The sequence below is a fragment of the Myodes glareolus genome, chromosome 8, assembly GCF_982192425.1.
Source record: "Myodes glareolus chromosome 8, mMyoGla1.1, whole genome shotgun sequence".
Taxonomy (NCBI): domain Eukaryota; kingdom Metazoa; phylum Chordata; class Mammalia; order Rodentia; family Cricetidae; genus Myodes; species Myodes glareolus.
Genome location: NC_142033.1, coordinates 89,692,536 through 89,712,530, shown reverse-complemented (window position 1 = coordinate 89,712,530; position 19,995 = coordinate 89,692,536). Strand labels below are relative to the sequence as shown.

General features: G+C 43.5%; 1 protein-coding gene and 1 pseudogene across 1 annotated transcript in view; one reads left to right on the top strand and one right to left on the bottom strand.

Moving 5' to 3' along the window:
* The window catches only part of Sertad2 (SERTA domain containing 2), a 118,068-nt gene that overhangs the window by 45,195 nt on the left and 52,878 nt on the right, over positions 1-19,995 (bottom strand). The window lies entirely within an intron of this gene.
* On the top strand, positions 7,633-8,280 carry LOC125401273 (mitochondrial import inner membrane translocase subunit Tim23 pseudogene; annotated as a pseudogene).

The window sequence follows — 19,995 nt, the reverse complement described above, 5'->3', positions numbered from 1 at the left end:
GTGCTTTTATGAAAAATATATACTGTTATTTATATAGTATATATAATATATAAATATATTTTACATTTTATATTTATAATATACATTATATAAATAGCTATATATAAATATATATAACATAAATCCTCCTTAGGAACTCCTACTCATGCCTCTCAGGCCAGAACAACATGACTGTAGATAGTTCAGCTATGCAAGTTTAACACATCAACAATTTTTTTTTTTACCTTAGCACAATACTACCCAAATAAAATCAGTCTCCCCTTTAAGTTTAGGGAAGGCTGTGATACAGATCCATGGTAGAGCAGACTTGACACGTGTGAGTTCAATCCCCTGCACCATAAAGCAAGCAAACAAAACCACAAAGGACAAACTAAAGAGATACAACACACATAAAAGAAGTCATTGAACCAGGATGCTTAAATGTTTGGTTTCACCGAGGAGGAAAATGAATTAAAGTGTCAAAGAAAAAAGTGGCTTTGTACTGGTTGGCAGTTAACAGTGATGACCACAACGGCTACTTAGATTCATGCACTGGCACTTTCCTCTAAGGTTCTCCAGAGTTCTCTGTGCACACTAACTTGTCTCATAACAATAGATGCTAAGTTTCCCGAGGATATCTGCGTAAGAAGACAGAAACACTGACAGAGTCCTCGGCTGAGAGCTAACTACTACACCTGCTGCTCTGCTCTTTCAGGACACCCTGTGAGGGGACAGCTTAGCCCCTGGCTGGGCGGGGACAGCTCTGAGGTGGAGGACTCCCGTGCTGCTCTCACCACCAGCTCTGTCGTCTCATGGCTAAGGCGGAGAAGGGTCAGATCACACACAGGGCAAAGCGGAAGTAAAATGGGTGAGAGTAAATATGGAAGCCTGACACAGCTGGACGGGTCTTCAAAGAGAAATGCCGTCTGAGCCTATAGAAGCCACAACACCTGACTGTATGAGCGCAACACTTCCGTGAGCCCAACCTCCCTCTACCCAAGCAGTCTACATACAAAGCCTTGTTGAATACCATGTACACGGGGGAAAAAAGTCTCAATAGTTAGGGTCACCTAATGAAGCTGTCAATAATGCTAGAATCCCAGAGGAAGAGATGGGAGCTAGGAGGAAGAAAAATGGGGGGGGGGGTTAGCCTCATCACCTAAGATATTACTCCCTTTATTTTTTAAATTTTTATTTATTTTTATGTATATGAGTGTTTTGCCCATGTACATCAGCACTATGTGTGTGCCTGGTTCCTTCGAAGGTCAGAAGGCATCAGATCCCCTGAACCTGGGGTCACACATGGTTGTGCATTTTCATGTGGGTGCTGACTAACCTGATCCTCTGGAAGAGCAGACAGGACTCTTATTGCCAGGCCATCTCTCAAGCTCAAATATTATTCCTTTTATTTCAGGTATAAATTCACAGATGAGAGCTTTGCTCTGAAAAAATTAAACTTCAGAGGCAATATAACACAATTAATCCCAGAATGCATGCAAACTGGGAAGGGCATCCTGCAGCTAGCTATTCATTAACATTATGATTTATTCTTGAACATATAGGCTTTCTATCTCAGTTTATTCCCAAAACTTCAACCATTTTGTAGACTAAAAAATAGATTACTAAGTAAAATACTAATAAGAAACCTGGAGAATAGAAATTATTCTTCTCCAAGAACAACTCCCCCTGATGTCATGAGCTGAGTACAGAGATATGAAGAAGAGCTCTCCGTAACGCCTCAGACCCATGATACGCGAGGCATTCCTAAGACTGGAAGAAGAGCAGGAGCTGCTACAGGCTCGGTTCTCAAACATGTACATGTCAAACCAATAGGCAATTTTGTATCACTTTTAATGAATACAGTCACCCTATGTGAAATGGTTGCACCTCCTATACATTAGGTCACAGCCCTCCTTTTCAAGGGAGTTTAACAAGTTTTAAAGACACACTAAATAAAGGCTCCCTTTTGCAGATAGCAAAACAGGGCACTGCAGTCCAGCTTGCTGCCACAATGACTGATAACCCACAAGCAGCTACAGCAAAAACGTTTTTAAGTTCACTATATGTGGCCCGGTATGTAGTTTTCAACACTACCTATGCAGATCACATGGTCTCAAAAACACATAAGCTTTCTCTGTGTAGATTTCTGTTTTGTTGTGTTTTGTTATTGTTGTTGGTTTTAGAGAATGGATTGGACAGGGATAGCAGGGGACTTCATCTAAGACTTCCACTTAAACATACTCACTGGTCCCTTTATTGAGGAATATCTGCCTTGCTGCGATCACTTTTAGGAAAGGGGTGTGCACCAGGGAATTTGACAGGATTTTTTTTTTTCAAGAAAGGGTTTCTCTGTGTAACTCACTCTGTAGACCAGGCTGGCTTCAGAATCACAGAGATCCGTCTGCCTCTGCCTCCGAAGTGCAGGGATCAAAGGTGTGTGCCACCACTGCCCGGCTTGACATGATTTTTAATCATGTATGGATATAATGAACTTTTTTGTGACTGTTGTTTTAAAACAAACAAACAAACAAAAGACAGGGAAAAAAAAATTTCTTCCCAAGTGGACAAAGACCTGGGCCCTCGAATGGCTTCAAATGCATTGTTTTCTATAACCTGGAAACTGATTGGGCGACACTCAATCTCCGAGATTAAAATCACTTAGTGAATATTGTATTGCTCCGCTGCTCTCGCTGTCCTTTTGGCATGTGGGGCCCCACACTGCTGCATCTGCTGGCGCACTTACCAGCTAATGAAACCTAGCCTCGGAGCAGCTGCCTGAATCTATGTCAAACTGCATCTGGCATCCATCTATCTTCCAGCCATCGAAATTCACCTCTGAAATCCTACAAAGCAGTGGGAGCTCGCTCCCGGGCCACGGCGACACCCCAGCCTTTGTTTCATCAAGGCTGAGAAGCAATTTTAGACTCATGTTATTTTATTTCAAATTTGCTACTTTTTTTTTTTTAAGAATGGTGGCTTTTGAAAGGAAAGCTGTTTTAAATACAGATACTACCAAGACCTGAAAACATTCTGTAAACATTTCCAAGACCATCATCCGCACGGCTTTGGCTGAAGCAGAATGTTGAAGGGTTTGCCAGTAGACACAATGCTGCCGACGGATCCCAGACAAGGAGGCGAGGCTGCTTACAATTCTTGAGTTGTCACGGTTGTTAAATACGCTGCGCCACAAAGCCTCCCAGCCCTCAAGGCGTTCTCCCTATCGGCTCCGTGGCTCTGGGAGAAATGCTGCTTTAGCAAGAAAATTACTGAAGTGCACTCGAGACATTATTTTCAAAAAACAGTATTTGAGAGAATAGTTTTCCTTAGTGTACACACACATTATTTTAAAATATAGTATTTAAACGATATGCTCTTGTGAGCATAACAACACTGTAATATAACCCTGAGGAAGCAGAGACAAGAATACCTCAAGTTCGAGGCCTTCTAACACTTTAGTTGGCTCACTTTGTAATAACTGGCTCTCTCCTGGTCTTCCAATGATAATGGCCTGTACACAGGGACATTATTCTCTTTAATTGTGACGACTACAATATAAACTATAAAGGAGTGCAAAAAACATGTATTAAAGAATCTACAAGGGGATTCAAGTCACAGATGATGCCTAAAACCGACCTGGAACAGAAATGATGTTTTTTTGTGTTTTTTTTTTTCTTATTTACTTCTGCCTCCCGAGTGCTGGGATTAAAGGCATGCACCACCATCCCTGGCAGCTTCCTTATGCTTTCTAAATATGCACTGGGGATTGAACCCAGGTCCTTGGAGCATGTTATTCAAGTGCTCTCCTGTTCTATACCCTCAGTCCAAACCTACACTTCCAAAAAAAACTATGGAAATTGCATGTACTATTTCAAACTTTTTGTCAGTATATAATTCAGTAGCAGAAATTTCTTGTACATTAGTATACAATGAATGTTACATTGTCTATTCCTAGAACTTTTTTTTTATGAACTCAACAGCAATTCTATACAGACTGAACAATTATTCTCTCTCCCATCTTGCCCCAGCTTCCAGTAGCCTGTTTTACTTAACTCTATCTCTATGGGCTTATTTTAGGCACCTCACATGCCAACACATAATATTTGTCCTTTTATGTCTGGTTTCTCTCACTTGGTATGTTTTTCAGAATCATAAATGTTGTGCTATTATATTTTTTTTCTGTTTGTATTTTGAAACAGGGTCTCATTTTTGTAACCCAGGCTGGACTCAAACTCCTGGCAGTCCTCCTGCCTCAGTCCCCTAAACGTTAGAATTATGAGTATACAACATCAGGTCTAGAAATCCCCCTGCCCCCATCCCATCTTATATTGTACTCGATTCTGGATGAAGATTTGGGGTTTCCACCTTCTGGTTAGTGAGAACGATGCTGCTGCAAATACTCTCATGCACACATCGGTGTGAACTCTTCTTCCATTCTGGGAGAAATAAGCCTAGAAATGGAATGGAACTATTGGATTTATTTTAATGCTATGTTTCACTTTCTCAGGAACCAAAACCAAATCCTTTGAACTCCATTTTGTCCTTGTGGTGGAGCATTTTAGAGCACTGAGCAAGGTGCCCTCTGTGTTCTGGAGACCCCCAGTCTCCAGGCTTCCCTACACATGCCCACACTTCCCTGTCTCTCCCAGCAGGCCTTCCCCTTTCTCCAGCCTCTGAAACTGTCCCAGGGGCTCAGTTCTTGGGTCTCTTCGCTAAACTTCATTTATCTAGTTGCATCATCTTAAGTGCAACTCTCAAATGTGTATCTCCAGACTTGAATTTCCAGTTGGAAATGTGGACATCTAGAATTTGACATTCTGCCCCCACTTCCCCTCAGAGCTGCATTATTGCTGCTTATTCCTTCCCTGCTAATGGCAACACTTACACAAGTCCCCAGCTCTGAAAGCCTTGGGGTTGTCATCATTGTCCTCACCCAGTCTGACAGGATAGCCTGTTCTCAATCTCTCACCCACCCACCCACCCACCCATCCACCCATCCATCCACACACACACATCCATCCATCCATTTATCCACCCACCCACCCACCCATCCACCCATCCATCCACACACACATCCATCCATCCATTTATCCATCCACCCATCCATCCATCCATACACACACACACACACACCCATCCATCCACCCATCCATCCATACACACACACACACACACACACACACACACACACCCATCCATCCACCCATCCATCCATACACACACACACACACACACACACACACACACCCATCCATCCACCCATCCATACACACACACACACACACACACACACACACACACACACACACACACATCCATCCATCCATCCATTTATCCATCCATCCATCCATCCACCCATCTACCTATCCATCCAACCCAGGCCTGGGAGGCAGATGAGGGGTAGAGGGCTTATTTAGCATGTACAAGGCCCAGACTCCAGCCCACAACCACAACACACAAAACCACCTGAACAACCACGACTCTGGTACCTCCAGACCTCTCTGAATCAGGTGTCACCCCCATGTCGCCTCAGGAGCACTGACAAAACTTCTGAAGGTTATACTTTCCCTTGTCCCCTAAGTTTCATCATATTTTATTTTTGTGTATGTGTGGGAGTGTATATGTGAATACAGATGCCAGAAGAGGGTTCAGATCCTCTGGGGAATGGAGCCACACAGTTGTGGTGCTGGAAACCAAACTCGGGTTCTCTGTGAGATCAGTATGCAATCTCAACTGCAAAGCCTTCTCCAGCCTGGGTTGTTCTCTCTCCACCTCCTTACCATGGTCCTCAACTGCCTCATCTCAACATAACCAGACTCATTCTTTTTTTTTTTTTTTTACATTTTAGATTTCGTGTGTTGAAGTGTTTTGCCTTCATGATGGTATGTGCACCATGCATGCCTGCTGCCCTTAGGTCAAAGAGAATATTGGATCCCTTGGAACTGGAGTCTGGGATAGTTGGGAAGCACCACGTTGTTCTGGGAGCCCAAATCCTCTGCTGGAACAGCCAGCGCTCTTAGGCATTGAGCCATCTCTCCAGTCTCCCAGAATTGCCTTTTAAAAATGTAGGTTGGGTCATGGCATTCTTATACTTCAAATCCAACAGTGACCTCCCATTTCAATCAGTAAGTATACCTTCTCCACTCTTTTTTCCCTCTCTGAGACAGTTTCTCTGTAGCTTTGGAGCCTGTCCTGGAACCAGGCTGGCCTCAAACTCAGAGATCTGCCTTCCTCTGCCTCCTAAGTGCTGGGATTAAAGGCGTGCACTACCACCGTCCAGCACCTTCTCCACTCTTAATGTCCCTAGAACCCCATCACAAATTGCTCTCCTTGCTCAACCGTATTCTACCAACACCTTCTTTCCTTGCTAGCTCTTGAAAGTTTATATGAGAGCTTCCTTCCTCCAGATCTATACTAGTCATAGGTATATTATGGTTCTCTAGAGTAACAGAATTTACAGAATGATATATGAATATATGTGTATATATATATATATGTATATATATATATATTTTAAATAAAGGAGACTTATTGGAATGACCTATAATTAGCCTTAGTCCAGCTAATCCAACAATGGCTGGCTATGAATGGGAAGTCCAAGAACCCAGTAGTTGCTCAGTCCATAAGGCTGTGTGTCTCTGTTGGCCTTCAGTATATGCTGGAAACCCAAAGAAGTAGGCTTCAGTGCCAGTGAAGGAACGGATGTGTTAGTAAGGCAGGGTGAGCAGGCAAAGAGCACAGCTTCCTTCTTCTGTGACCTTATATTGGCTTCCAGCAAAATGTGTGGTCCAGATTAAGGGTGTGTCTGTCCTCCTCAAGATCCAGATCAAAGGTGTGTGTCTTCCTACCTCAAAGGTTCAGACTAGAAGTGGATTCACCCACTTCAAACCAAGCAAAAACAACCTCTTACACCCTCACAAGTGTGTCCTTCATTTCTGTACTGTAGTTCATTCCAGATGGAGTCAAGCTGACAACCAAGAATAGCCATCACAAGTCCACCCCTTGTCAACTTGGCACAATCATATTTCCTTATGTCATGATTAATTTCCAAATTAAAACAACAACCAGGTCATATAACGCCTAAACATGACGTAATTATCTCATGTTCAATTGCAAAAACATTATATATAGTTAACCAGGTCATTATTATGCCCAAAATGCTAGAACTGTCCCTTGTACAACTGCAAATGCATTATACATTTAGAATAGGTGGCAATGTCCCTTGGAGGACATTCCTTTAGTATCTCAAACTTAAATATGATAACCATTGATATTCTCTTAATTGAGGTTAAATCACAATGGCTATCTCTCCTATTTCCTTCAAGACTTGGCATAAATGCTTCCGCTCTGTCTTCAAACACTACTTAAACTTGCTACTTAGTAATTTCTCTATCTTTAACCCCTAAATTATGCTTTAATTTTTCCCTCAAAATATCCATCATCTCATAGCAATTTAATGGCATGGCTCGGCAGTGACAGTAAACACCTTTAATCCCAACACTCAGAAGGCAAACGCAGGCAGATCTCTGTGAGTTCAAGACCAGCCTGGTCTACAGAAAGAGTTCCAGGGCTGTTGCTGTGGGGACCACGGCTGAGCACACAACCCCGGCCTGAGGTGGTGGTGGTGGGAAACCCACCGCAGTTTTCTGCGACATCATGGAGGGTGGTGGGGGAAGTGGCAACAAAACCACCGGCGGGTTGGCCGGCTTCTTCGGAGCAGGAGGTGCAGGTTACTTGAATGATTTGGCCTGCGTTCTGCTAACTGGTATGAACCCCCTGTCTCCGTATTTAAATGTGGATTCACACTATCTTGTTCAGGATACTGATGAATTCATTTTGCCAACTGGCGCTAACAAAACCCGAGACAGACTTGAGCTAGCTTTCTTTACCATCTTCGGAGGATGTTGCATGACAGGGGCTGCATTGGGGGCAATGAATGGTCTTCGGCTAGGATTGAAGGGAACCCAGAGCATGGCCTGGTCCAAACCAAGAAATGGACAGATTTTGAATATGGTGACTAGACAAGGGGCACTTTGGGCTAACACTCTAGGTTCTCTGGCTTTGCTCTATAGTGCATTTGGTGTTATCATTGAGAAAACACCGGGTGCAGAAGATGACCTCAACACAATAGCAGCCAGAACCATGACTGAAATGTTGTAGGTGGTCTTCGAGGAATGGCACGCGGAGGCCTGGCAGGACTGACACTCACCAGTCTCTATGCGCTGTATCACAACTGGGAGCACATGAAAGGCTCCCTGCTCCAACAATCACTCTGAAGGCCTTGGCCACCTCAGGATGGGGGACATTCCATAATCATCCAGACAGACTAATAAGTCCGTCTGGGGTAGCTTTCTCTCTTGTACTACAATTACTTTGAACAGTTGGAGACTCTGGCCTGTACTATGTGCCCTTAGTGAGCGGAAGCCAAACCCTTTGGTGGCTCACTGAGTATGTGTTCTCTTCTCCTTTGGAGATGGTCTTACACCTGTTTCTCTCCTGCCCCCAAACTGGAAAGCCACTTACTCTCCAAATTCAGGCTGCACTTATTTTCAGTGCTTTTATCACCATGTTTATCAGTTAAAAATCTAAAGCGAATGTTGCCCTGTATTCCAAATAAAGGGTGAAAATAGAAAAAAAGAAGGAAAGAAGGAAAGAGAGAAAGAGAGAAAGAGAGAAAGAGAGAAAGAGAGAGAGAGAGAGAAAGAAAGAAAGAAAGAAAGAAAGAAAGAAAGAAAGAAAGAAAGAAAGAAAGAAAGAGTGAGTGAGTGAGTTCCAGGACAGCCAGGACTGTTACACAGAGAAAACCCATCTTGAAAACAAACTAAAACTATAGACTTCATGGAGACAGGAATATTTCCCTCAGATTGTTTTACATTTTATGTTGTTTTGACTCAGTGTAAGGTGGATATGTTCTTGTCATTTTATACTGTTTCTTACTGAGATTTTATACACAAAACAAAAATTTCCCTAAAATATTTATTCACTTATTTAGGTGTATGCATGTTTTACCTGCAGAGGCCAGAAGAGGGCGTCAGATCTCCGAGAACTGGGGGAACCGAGAGTTGTGAACTACCTGGTGGTGCTGAGGACTGAATTGGGGTCCTCGACAGGAATAAGTGTCATCTCTCCAGCCCCTCCCTCAGACTCTTTTGTTTTGGTTTTTCAAGAGAGGGTTTTTCCGTGTAGCCTTGGCTGTCCTGGAATTCACTCTGTAGACCAGGTTGGCCTCAAACTCAGAGATCCCCCTGCCTCTGCCTCCCAAGCTCTGGGATTAAAAAACACTGCCGCCCAGCTAACAGGCACAGACTGGACGGGCACTGTTCCGGCATACTGCCAGCCATGGCTTGTAGAATGGGTCTATCAAGACCCCTGCTTCTGCTCCCGAAGCAGCATGTCAACTTCTCCAGGTATCTTCTACTCAGACACTTGATTAGCTACTGGAAAATGCAGATTCCTGGACTCCCCTCCCACCCCACCCCATCCTCAGAGTTCATAGTCTAGTGAAGTTCTAAAGAGCTTATAATTTTTAAGTTGTATTTCATCTTGAGATTGTATTTCTAGGTGCACTTGTAAGAAACAATCTAAGAGACCTGAAGTATCCTTCACCAATTCCTCCAATGGTAATTAACAACTTGTACATCTATAGCATAGAATTTTGACACTTACATAAGATATATATCTTTGCTACTGTTACATAAATCTCTTGGGCGGCCATTTTACAATCATAACCACTGACCTTTTTCACACTTTCATAAATCCTGGAATCTGATCTGTCTTCCATTTCTGCGATTTAAAATATGTTATACAGGCTGGAGAGATGGCTCAGCAGTTAAGAGCACTGACTGCTCGCCAGAGGACCCGGGCTCAATTCCCAGCGCCCGTGTGGGGCTGGCAACTGTCTGTGACTCCAGTTCCCAGGGAACTGACACCCATGGCCAAACACCAATAAACACAAAGTCAAAATAAATTTTAAAAATGTTATATACGTGAAATAATACAGTATGCAACTTCTCTGAATTGGCTTGTTTCATTCAGCACGGCTCATCCAGTGGTGGCCTGAGTCATTAGCTGGTTCCTTTCCATCACTGACTAGTACTAAATGAATCAAGCTTTGATTATTTATTCACTGAGGAGATTCTGGAATGTTCTTAGTCTGGGTATATTAGCAAGTCACTGCAGAGTCTGTGTGTGGGTTTCTGTAGCGTATTTAAGCTTTTGTTTCTCTGGAGTAAATGCCCCAGTGTGCAACCACTGGGTTGTGTGACTGTGGCATATTTAGTTTGTTTAAAAGAATAATCTGCAGGTCAGGCAGAGTTAAACTCTGTGAGTTCAAGGCCAGCCGGGTCTACAAAGTGAGTTTCAGGACAGGCTCCAAAGCTATACAGGGAAACCTTGCCTGGAAAAACAAGCAAACACACACACACACACACACACACACACACACACACACACACACACACACACACAAGGATGCTCTGCCAAGGTGTTTTCCTGAGCGCCTTACACAGTCTATGTGCCCTAGCGGCCGATGTCTGTGACAGTTTCTCTGCATCCATGCCAGCAGTCAGCACTTTCACAGTTTTTTATCTTAGCCATTTTCATAGCCTACAGTAAAAGTTCATGTGCCAAAGGAGTGGTCTCTAAGTGGTGGATCCAATTAACAAGAGGTGGCTGTGTCGTGAGGGCTCTTACCTAAGTAGTGGTCATCATTTGATGGCAATACGGGGAAATGAAAAGCTTCTGGAGATGGGACCTCGTTGGAGGAAGCAGTCATGGGTCTTCCCTTGAGTGGCATATGCTGCTCCCGGCTCTTCTTTCTCTCAGCTTTCGGACCAACACAAGGGATAAAACTTTCTCCACAATGGTCGATTCACCCCAGCTCATACACAGCAGAGGAGGGGGCCAGGCTGAATCCTTTACAGCTGCCGCCAGTTCTTTCCTCGGGCCATGTCACAACCATGAAAACTCTGACTGACATATATATATATATCAGTCTATTATATCACACACACACACACACACACACACACACACACACACACCACACACCCTCATCTTCATTTGTATTTTCCTATTGGGGTTATGCACAGTATCTTTAATGAAGTGTCTCTCTTCATGACTTTTATCATATTTTAATTAGTTTTTTAAAACAGTTTAGTTTTGTTTTGCTTTTATGTTTCATGTGGGAACACAAAAACTCATGCTAAGAGTTCTACCAATGAACTACATCCCACACCCCAAGTGCTGAATTTTGACAATTCTTTTTTGTTCATTTGTTTGGTTGGTTTTGTTTCTTACAAGACAGGGTCTCTCTGTGTAGCTGTGGCTGTCCTGTAACCCTGTAGACTAGGCTGGCCTTGAACTCACAGAGATCCACCTGCTTCTGCCTGTGCAAAGGTGTGCACTATCTGGTTGACAATTCTTTACATATCCTAAACACTAGTCCACAGTGAGATAAATGTTTTCAAGTTATTTTCCCATCTGTAGCCTCTACTAATTCCTTAATAAAGACTTTCATATAGTAAACTTTTAAACTTGGATGGACTAATTTTTTGTAGCATTTTTTTCCTGTTATTGATGGTGTTTTACATGTCTGATAGGATTTACTTTGTGACAGTCTGAATCTGAAAAGGGTAAGGGCTTGCCACTGGGATAAATGGGAAAGAATATTCAGGCTAACATCTGTAAAACTGATGAGGATGCAGGTGAACTTCAAATGTGAGAACAACAGAACACTTGGATAATTCTACCTTCAACAACACTAACCAAACAGTCTCTAGTCCCCGGAAGAGGATGAGTGCAGATGGGGTAACTGCTCTGTGCTTACAATCTGCAATGTTTGAAAGGAACGGATAGAAAACATTTCTTTAAAATGAAGTTCTCACTAGTACCAACTGCTCTGAGAAATGTGTGACCCTAGACTCCAGAAATGGGCTTTGGGAAACATCTTCCTACTGGAACGGTATGGAAGCAATAAATCAAGGTGAAGGATATAGCAAGGAGAGGGACCGTTCCTTTACTTGACAGCATTTTTATAGAATGTCCTACACAAAGGAATTTCTCAGCTAATTGGTGAAGTTTAGAGTGCCAAAACCCTTTTTCTTTCAACCGCAGTGGAGAGAGTTCTGCAGCATTGTTAATCATCGTCAGTGGTTTAAGGTGTGGTACAGGCCTCCAGGCGTGACCAGTTCACGGGACTCCTGCCCCTGCGCCACACTCACCCCTGCGCGCCACACCCACCCCTGCGCGCCACACCCCACTGCACGCCACACCCCACTGCGCCACCAGCTGGCCTCCATCTCAGTCTTCTGGATGTCCACACTGGCTACTGGACATTCTGCTCTCAGTTTTCACAGCTGCTGGGGTGCCTGCCCTTCCCTAGGCTCCCTCTCCATCTGTACAGGTTTGTGAAGCTCCATAACCTAGTTAGTAACCATCAGTGTTAGTTAAGAGTAGTAAGCTCTGGCTGGAGACATGACTCAATGGTTAAGAGCACTGGCTGCTCTTCCAAGGGACCCACGTTCGATTCCCAGCACCCACACGGCAGCTAATGATCATCTCAAATTCCAGTCCCAGTGAACTCAACACCCACTTCCGACCTCTGCAGGCATCAGATACACATATGGTGTCCAGGTATACATACATGCAAGCAAAACATTCATATATGTGAAAAGAAATTTTAAAATCAAAACCAAAGCAAAACAAGTAAGGAGCTCTGAGCTGGGACTCGATTGCTCAGCTGTGGGTGAACCTCAGCACGAGCAGCTGTGTGGTCCCCACTTCTGTGCTACTGGAGACGCCTAACCTTCCCTTCCCACAGTGAAATGGGTTCGAGTCCATCTGCTCAGATGACATTTCCTAACCTCTTTTGTGGCTGGGTGTGGTTGTGGCAATGTTTTGCTGCAGAGCATGGAACAGCAGCTTCCTCTGGCCCCTGTCCCATCCACCTACTCAATTTCTCCTAATTGCAACTTGTTTGCGATGGGATCTCGTTTAATTCCTTCCCTGACTGACTTAAAACTCCAAAAATCAAGCAAGCCTCCTGCCTCAGCCTGGCCTACAGAACTAGCACACCCAGCTCCAGGAGTTTAAAGAGTCTGAGTCACCCTAGACAAAGGCTGTGAGACAGGAAGTGAGGCAACAGCACTAGCGTCTTGTTACCTGATATTTTACCTACTCCATTTCTGAGTATCACTAGAATTTTCAAAAGATACCTCAAAGTCAGTAATACAAATTAAATCTAAATTGAAACATGTATTATACAGGACTTTCTGAGAGAAACAAGGCTCCAAGATGAACCCCATTTCTCCTGCCTTTGGTATCTACTTTCTTGTGAAATTCTCTTCCCCTTGGGTATAATTTTTTAAATTTTAACAGATGCTTTGAAGACATGACTATGGCTTTCATCTCGCCTGCCTTCTCCTGCTCTCTAGCTTGCCCTGATGGAAGCCAGCTGCACACCGAGTCACTCTGGATCCCGTTCATGTTAAGGAGCACCAGCCAACTGCCCTTAAGGAACTGGGGCCTTATTCCAACAGTCTGTGAGAACTGGATCCTCCTGCTCCTGGCCAGGTGAGTGAGCTGGGAAGCCAATCTTCTTCATTCTGGCCTTCAAATAAGACAGTGTCCTCTGCTGACACTAAAACACCTATGAAACAGTGTCCAAGAAGGTCATACTTAAATTCTTCCTTCAACATTTATTCTTATCATTTTATTTACATGTATGTGCCCGTCTGTGTATGCCACGTATGTGCCTGCTGAGACCAGAAGAGGGTGGTGGATCCCCTGGAGCCATCATGTGGGTTCTGGGAACCAAACTCAGGTCCTTTCGAAGAATAGCAAGTACCCTTGACCACTAAGCCATTTTCCCAGCCCTGAGATGAATTCTTGATTCACAGAAAGCAAGATAATAAATGTTTATTGTTTTAAGTTCACTTGTTACATAGCAAAAAATAACTAACAAATATTAAAAAAAATAAATAGTCACGGTTCCAGAGGTCACAGGCCTTACGAGGGAACCTATTATTGTTTTACTAAATAGACACAATGTCTAAATGCTTACACCTCAGCCCTGACCAGCAGAGCTTCCTCTGCACTGAGCAGCAGGTAATGCAGAGACTCACAACTAGTCCAAGTGTTGAGAATAAATGGCTGCTGAATGCCCAGCTCTAGATGGAACATCTCTATCAACCCCCTGCAAGGTGCAGCAACATCCTGAAAGAAGCAGAAGAACAGAAGGGCTGCAGGATGGAGGAAATACTGCAAAATGCTGTCTTCTGAACACGACATGGTCACCTGCACAAGACATGCACAAGATGCAGACAATACCCAGCAGGCAACATTAACTGGACACAGTGGACTGCCTCCCACCCCCAAAAGAGAGGACATGTTGGGGGGTGTCTAAAGGGAGTGAGGGGGAAGGGGGATGTGGATATGACAAGATACTCTGTATACATGACCTTAAAAAGAAAATGCCCTTGTTTATAGTGACAATTTGTACACTAGCTGCTGGTCTTTGAAAGCTGCTCAAATAATTTTATTTTGTCTTTTGGACCAAGGATTGCATTTCAAAGTAATAGCCTATATTATACAACTATAAAGATTTCATATTTTTTTCAATCAAAATAAAACAGCATTTTGATTATAACTGAATGGGATTCGGTGAGATTTACAAAGTGCTACAAAACCCATGAGAAGGGTAAGTAACAACAGCCACATTGCTAAGACTGGGGGGACATTTAAACACCAGCAAATTAAAGGTTTGATCTTCAGTCTCTGCAGTTCCTACCTCCAAACACTCTTACACATACGGAATAATTTGTGTGCTCTCTCTCTCTCTCTCTCTCTCTCTCTCTCTCTCTCTGTGTGTGTGTGTGTGTGTGTGTGAGAGAGAGAGAGAGAGAGAGAGAGAGAGAGAGAGATCCTCCAGATTGATTTCTTTAAAGCTCAAATGAGAATAAGTAGAGAAGCATCTTTTAACAGTTTCATTGAGAAAGAATTCATACTGTACAATCCATCCAGATGACTCATCCAACTCAGCGGGCTTTCACAATATTGGCAGGGTTGAAAAGCTATCTTTGCTCTTGGTGCTTAGACAGGATGTGATAGAAAGAAGTCGGCGTGGGGGTGGCAGGTGTGTGTACAGAGATCCCTCCCCTCTTCAGAGGTAAAAATCTACCTTCCAAAGTCAACTGGCAGAATTTTCTTCCTGAAGTCCTTGGTCTTTATTCCAAATGACTGCCTGCACCTTCCTCAGGCCTTGGAAAGAATCACCTCTAAAAGCACATAGATTCCCACGGAGCCTCTGTGCCACGTGCGAAGTGCCAGAAGTGTAACAAGTGTGCTGAGATGGTGGCCCGTCAGAGCCCCTGGCAATGGAGACTTCTGCCAGGGACTGTTCAGGGCTCCTGCTCTGGAATTTCCTGCCACAACACAGAGGAAGTTGTAAGACCCCAGTACGGTTTAGTCAGCTGTGTTCCCATTATTCTCCTAGTGCACAGGCAATGTACCATCCAGATAAACAGAGAAAGTGCCTGTGAGCTCCCGGAGAAGGCTAGGCACTAACACAGCAAACCAATAGAAGGAAAAGAGGACACAAGCTGCCTCGAGGTAAGGGACAGCTTTGTCACGTAAGGGACAATTCCTGCAACGTTCCTCACCGCATTCCAGCACCAGCAGGAGCTGAGCTTCTCCACCCTCCTCTTAGGCAATGTGACCCAGTAAGAGTAAACCTGTGAGTCTCTGCACAATTACCAAACTACACTGGAAAGATTTTCTTCCTCTTTTATCTGCAGGATCAATGGTTGCTCTCTGTGGACTCCAACAACACGAACTTCTTAGTTCTACATTAAATCTAAGTGCTAGAATTAATTTCATTATTTATGGCCCACAATATGCAAAGGCATCTCACTGGAAATTTGACAGGTTTCACAAAACAATTGAAAGATGCCAACTGTCAAACAAGCCTTGATAAGAAAATTAAGGTCACAGCCCCCTACCATACATGTGTGCGCACACACAGAAGGGCAAGATTAGTGCTGAGAAAAAAAAATTCAAGTCTTCTTGAGGTTTAGGAGACCTTTAAGACTAATGTAACAAGGTGGAGGTGGCAGGGGTGGGGAGGGTGAGGCACATAAATAAGAATGACCTGAGAAATGGAAAAATTCATTATTACAAAACCAAAGAGCACCAAACTTTCACCAATATAAATGGCTCAATGGGGAACAACCAAACTGGAAGTTACAGTACCCTTTAAAGAAAGATTTGTTTTTACTGTTTTTAATTATGTGTATGTGTACACAAGTGTGTGCTGGTGCCCAAGGTAGCCAGAGGCTCAGTGCTCTTGGATCTCCCTAGAGCTGGAGTTATGGGTGCTTGCTAGCCACCAAGCATGGGTGCTGGACCGAACCCCTCTGCAAGAGCTACAGGTGCTCCTGGCCACTGGACCATCCCTCCAGCCCCCGCCACAGCTCAGCCCTTCTCTGTCAGCTCCAAGGTTCAAGCCATACTCAAGGAGAGAATGCTACTTCTTAAAAAAAAAAGTGAAGCAAACTGAGAACACATTCTTAAAGTACTATAATCATTATAAAATGTCTTTTTTATTCCCGGTAATTTTTAAAATTCTGAATCTACTTTTTCTATATTGATAAAGTCATCACAGTTTCTTTCTGATTAGTGTTTATAGTTTATCTTCCTCTATCCTAACAACTTTTAGCCTGTTTTTATAGGATAAATGCATACATAATATAGTCGTAGATGATATTCATTTGGACTCTCCTTATAGGTAACAGACACTTGAGTCTGGCGTCCACACCTCCCATGCTGGCTCCTTTAAGTCATCTACAGTTAATTTAATTATTGGTATGGGTTGCATTTGTTTTCTTTTTTCTTTCTTTTTAGAAGGAACAACAAAATTTCCTTTTGTTTATTTTTCTTTTCTTTTGGACTGAGTATTTTATTTTTTCATTTGAATACTAGTTATTTTTATTAGTGCTTATAATATAATTTTAATTTAAACATTTTTATTTTATGGACCTATGTGTGTTTTGTGTGTGTGTACACGCACGCATTTGTGAGTGTATGCCATGTGTATAGAAGAGGGCACTGAATCCCTAAGGAGCTGGAGCTTCAGGAAGTTGTAAGCTATTTGCTATGGATGCTGGGAGCGGAACACAGGACCAAGAGCAGGAAGCACTCGACCCCTGAGCGGCCTTTCCAGTCCCACACATTTTAAACTGAGACTATAGCCTTCAAATAATACCAAGACCACTCTGGACACATTGAAGATTGTTCCTGGTCTATTGGTTTCATATATTTCAACTCCAAGTAATTTCTAAATGCCACAATACAATGCTATTAAATTTATTTTAAATAGTCAACTATTTTTTGTTTTTAGCTTTTTAAAAATTCATTTCTAATTCAAGTGTGCAAAGGCAGAGGTGTGGGTTCCCCTGGAGCTGAGCTACAGATGACTACAAGCTGTCTGACGTGGGTGCAGGGCAGCGACCTCAGACCCTCTCTGGAGCAGAGGGTATCTCTCCAGTGCTCTATGTAGAATGGAGTCTTCCATGTTTACTGACATATTTACCATTTCCGGTGCTATGATTCTTTGTCTACACTAAGTTCCCATCTGGGTTCTTTCTTCAACTTGAGAACTCCATTACCCTTCTTGATGTGCAGGTCAGTGTGCTGCCTGCTCAGCTTTCCGTGTTGAAACGCTCTTGGGTCTTCATTTCTGAGGGCTTTCACCTGGCCTGTGGTTTCGTGCTGGCGCTGCTCCACCGTCGCGAACGTGTGCTTCTACAGTCCTCTGCTGCACGGTTCCTGACAGGGAGCATCAGTTTTCTAGATGGAACTTTTTTATGTTTTTTTTTGACATTTCTATCAGTATCATGTTTTTTTGTTTTTGAAGCAAATGTGATTATGATGTAGTTTTGTGTTATTCTCTTTAGGTTCATAGGGCTTCTGGTTTTCATCAAATTTAAGTACTTTGAGTCTTATTTTATTTCATTTATTTTTGTCCTTGACCCTTAGAATGTGTTCTGGGTTACTTAATAAGGGTTTCCCTGTCACTGAGATTCTCTGTCCATTTCTTTTACAGCCGTATTTCCTCATGCGTCACGTTGGCAAAGCCCACTCATCTTTGCTACAGTTTCTCATCTGCTGTGTTCGTCTCAGATGCTGCTGGTTTAAATGAATCTTCCATTTTAATACTTATATATTCATGTCTTATTTTAAGTCCTTGATTACACTGGTAACAGGGGCCTGCAAGCTAATCTTCTTAGGCATTTCTAGTCCTCTTTACAGTGACCAGCACCTCTCTCTCTCTTTCTCTCTCGTGTGTGTGTTTATATTCACAAACAATTTCTTTCTTTCTTTTTCTTTTCTTTTTTTCTTTTTTTTTGTTTTGTTTTTTTGAGACTGGGTATCTCTGTAGCTTTGGAGCCTGTCCCGGAACTAGCTCTTATAGACCAGGCTGGTCTAAAACTCACAGAGATCCACTTGTCTCTGCCTCCCAAGTGCTGGGATTAAAGGTGTGTGCCACCACTGCCCGGATCCCACAGACAATTTCTATATCCATAGATATAAATCATAGATATAAATTTTTGTTTATATTTATATCCAATAGACAATTGCCACTCTAATCAAAGAAGTCTCTTTTTCCAACAAACTGCTATGAATGCCCAGACTCAGGGCTGCACAGAATGCTGAGACTAAATCACGGATGGGAACTCAACCCTTAACAAAGCAGTTGTTACATCCCCACCAAAGTTCAAGGAAAACTGAAGGTAGAAAGATTGTGAGAGCTGGGGACGGGGTAGAGAAAAAGGCTGCAAAATGGTGCCTTTTGGAATTACATAGCCTTTGCAGTCACAAACACAACTCGAGATGTAGTGGGTCTATGAAATAGTGGGCCCATTACAGAACAGAGGAGGGCCAGGCACCACAGCACTAAGAAGACAGAGGCCCACATGGTCTACACAGCAAGCTTCAGACCAGCCAAGTGAGACTGTATTTACAAACAAACAAAGCCCCAAAATAAATAAAAGAACGGAGGAAGGCTCAGGGGACCCTGCTCCTCATTGCTGAACTATTTCCTACCAACAGATTTAGGCAAAGGGGGTGTCACTGCCTTCAGATGATGGACCCAATGGTAGCCACACCAGACTCCAAAAGACAGTGCTAATCCAATGATCACACTGATGGCCCTCGTTAAACTAAATGGGTCCTAAAACAAACCTAGAAGTCACAAATCTGGGGAAGGGACACATAGGGAGGAGAGGAGGTGGGTGGGGGTGGGAGGAAAATGAGATGGCTGGGAAGACAGAAGAGCCAGAATGCCTTTCACACAGGTATGAAATTATCAAAGAACAATCTTTTTTTTTTAAAAAAAAAAAGTTGATCAACATGTTAAGTCACTTGATCTTTTCCAGACTGGCTCTGAAATTCTGTTGGAGTCTAGCTCAGGGCTTCTCTGTACGGACGCTTGAGGCCACACCACTCTCAGGGGCTATTCTGTGGAATGCAGCTGTTTCTCAGCATTCCTGGCTTCTATCCCACGTGTCAGCGGCAACTCCTAGTTGTGACAATACAGAATGTCTCCAGAAATTGCCAAACGTCCCCTGGAGTCTCTCCTAGTTCTTTGCTCAGTATGCAGAGTCGAATTAACACAGCAGGACTGCCCCTAATAAAGCCCTAGCACCAGGGCTCGGGAAAGCTTCGCGAGGAGACAACATTTATACATACCCGTCGCCACAGCTTGTTGCTAAGGAAACTGAGTGTGCCTGCATCCTGTATGACGTCACTGGGAGGGATTCTTAGAACCCTGTGCTCCTGACTTCACCCCACACGCCTCTTCCCTCTGCTGATGTTCCGCTTTGAGTCCTTCCACTGTGATACATCTTCAGTGCCGCGAGTGTGGCGATATGCAGGTCCTGCGGATCCTCCCAGCGTATGACCAAACTCAGGGTGACCTGGGACCCACCAGCGCACCTGGCTTGGTGTTCTCCCGACTTAAGG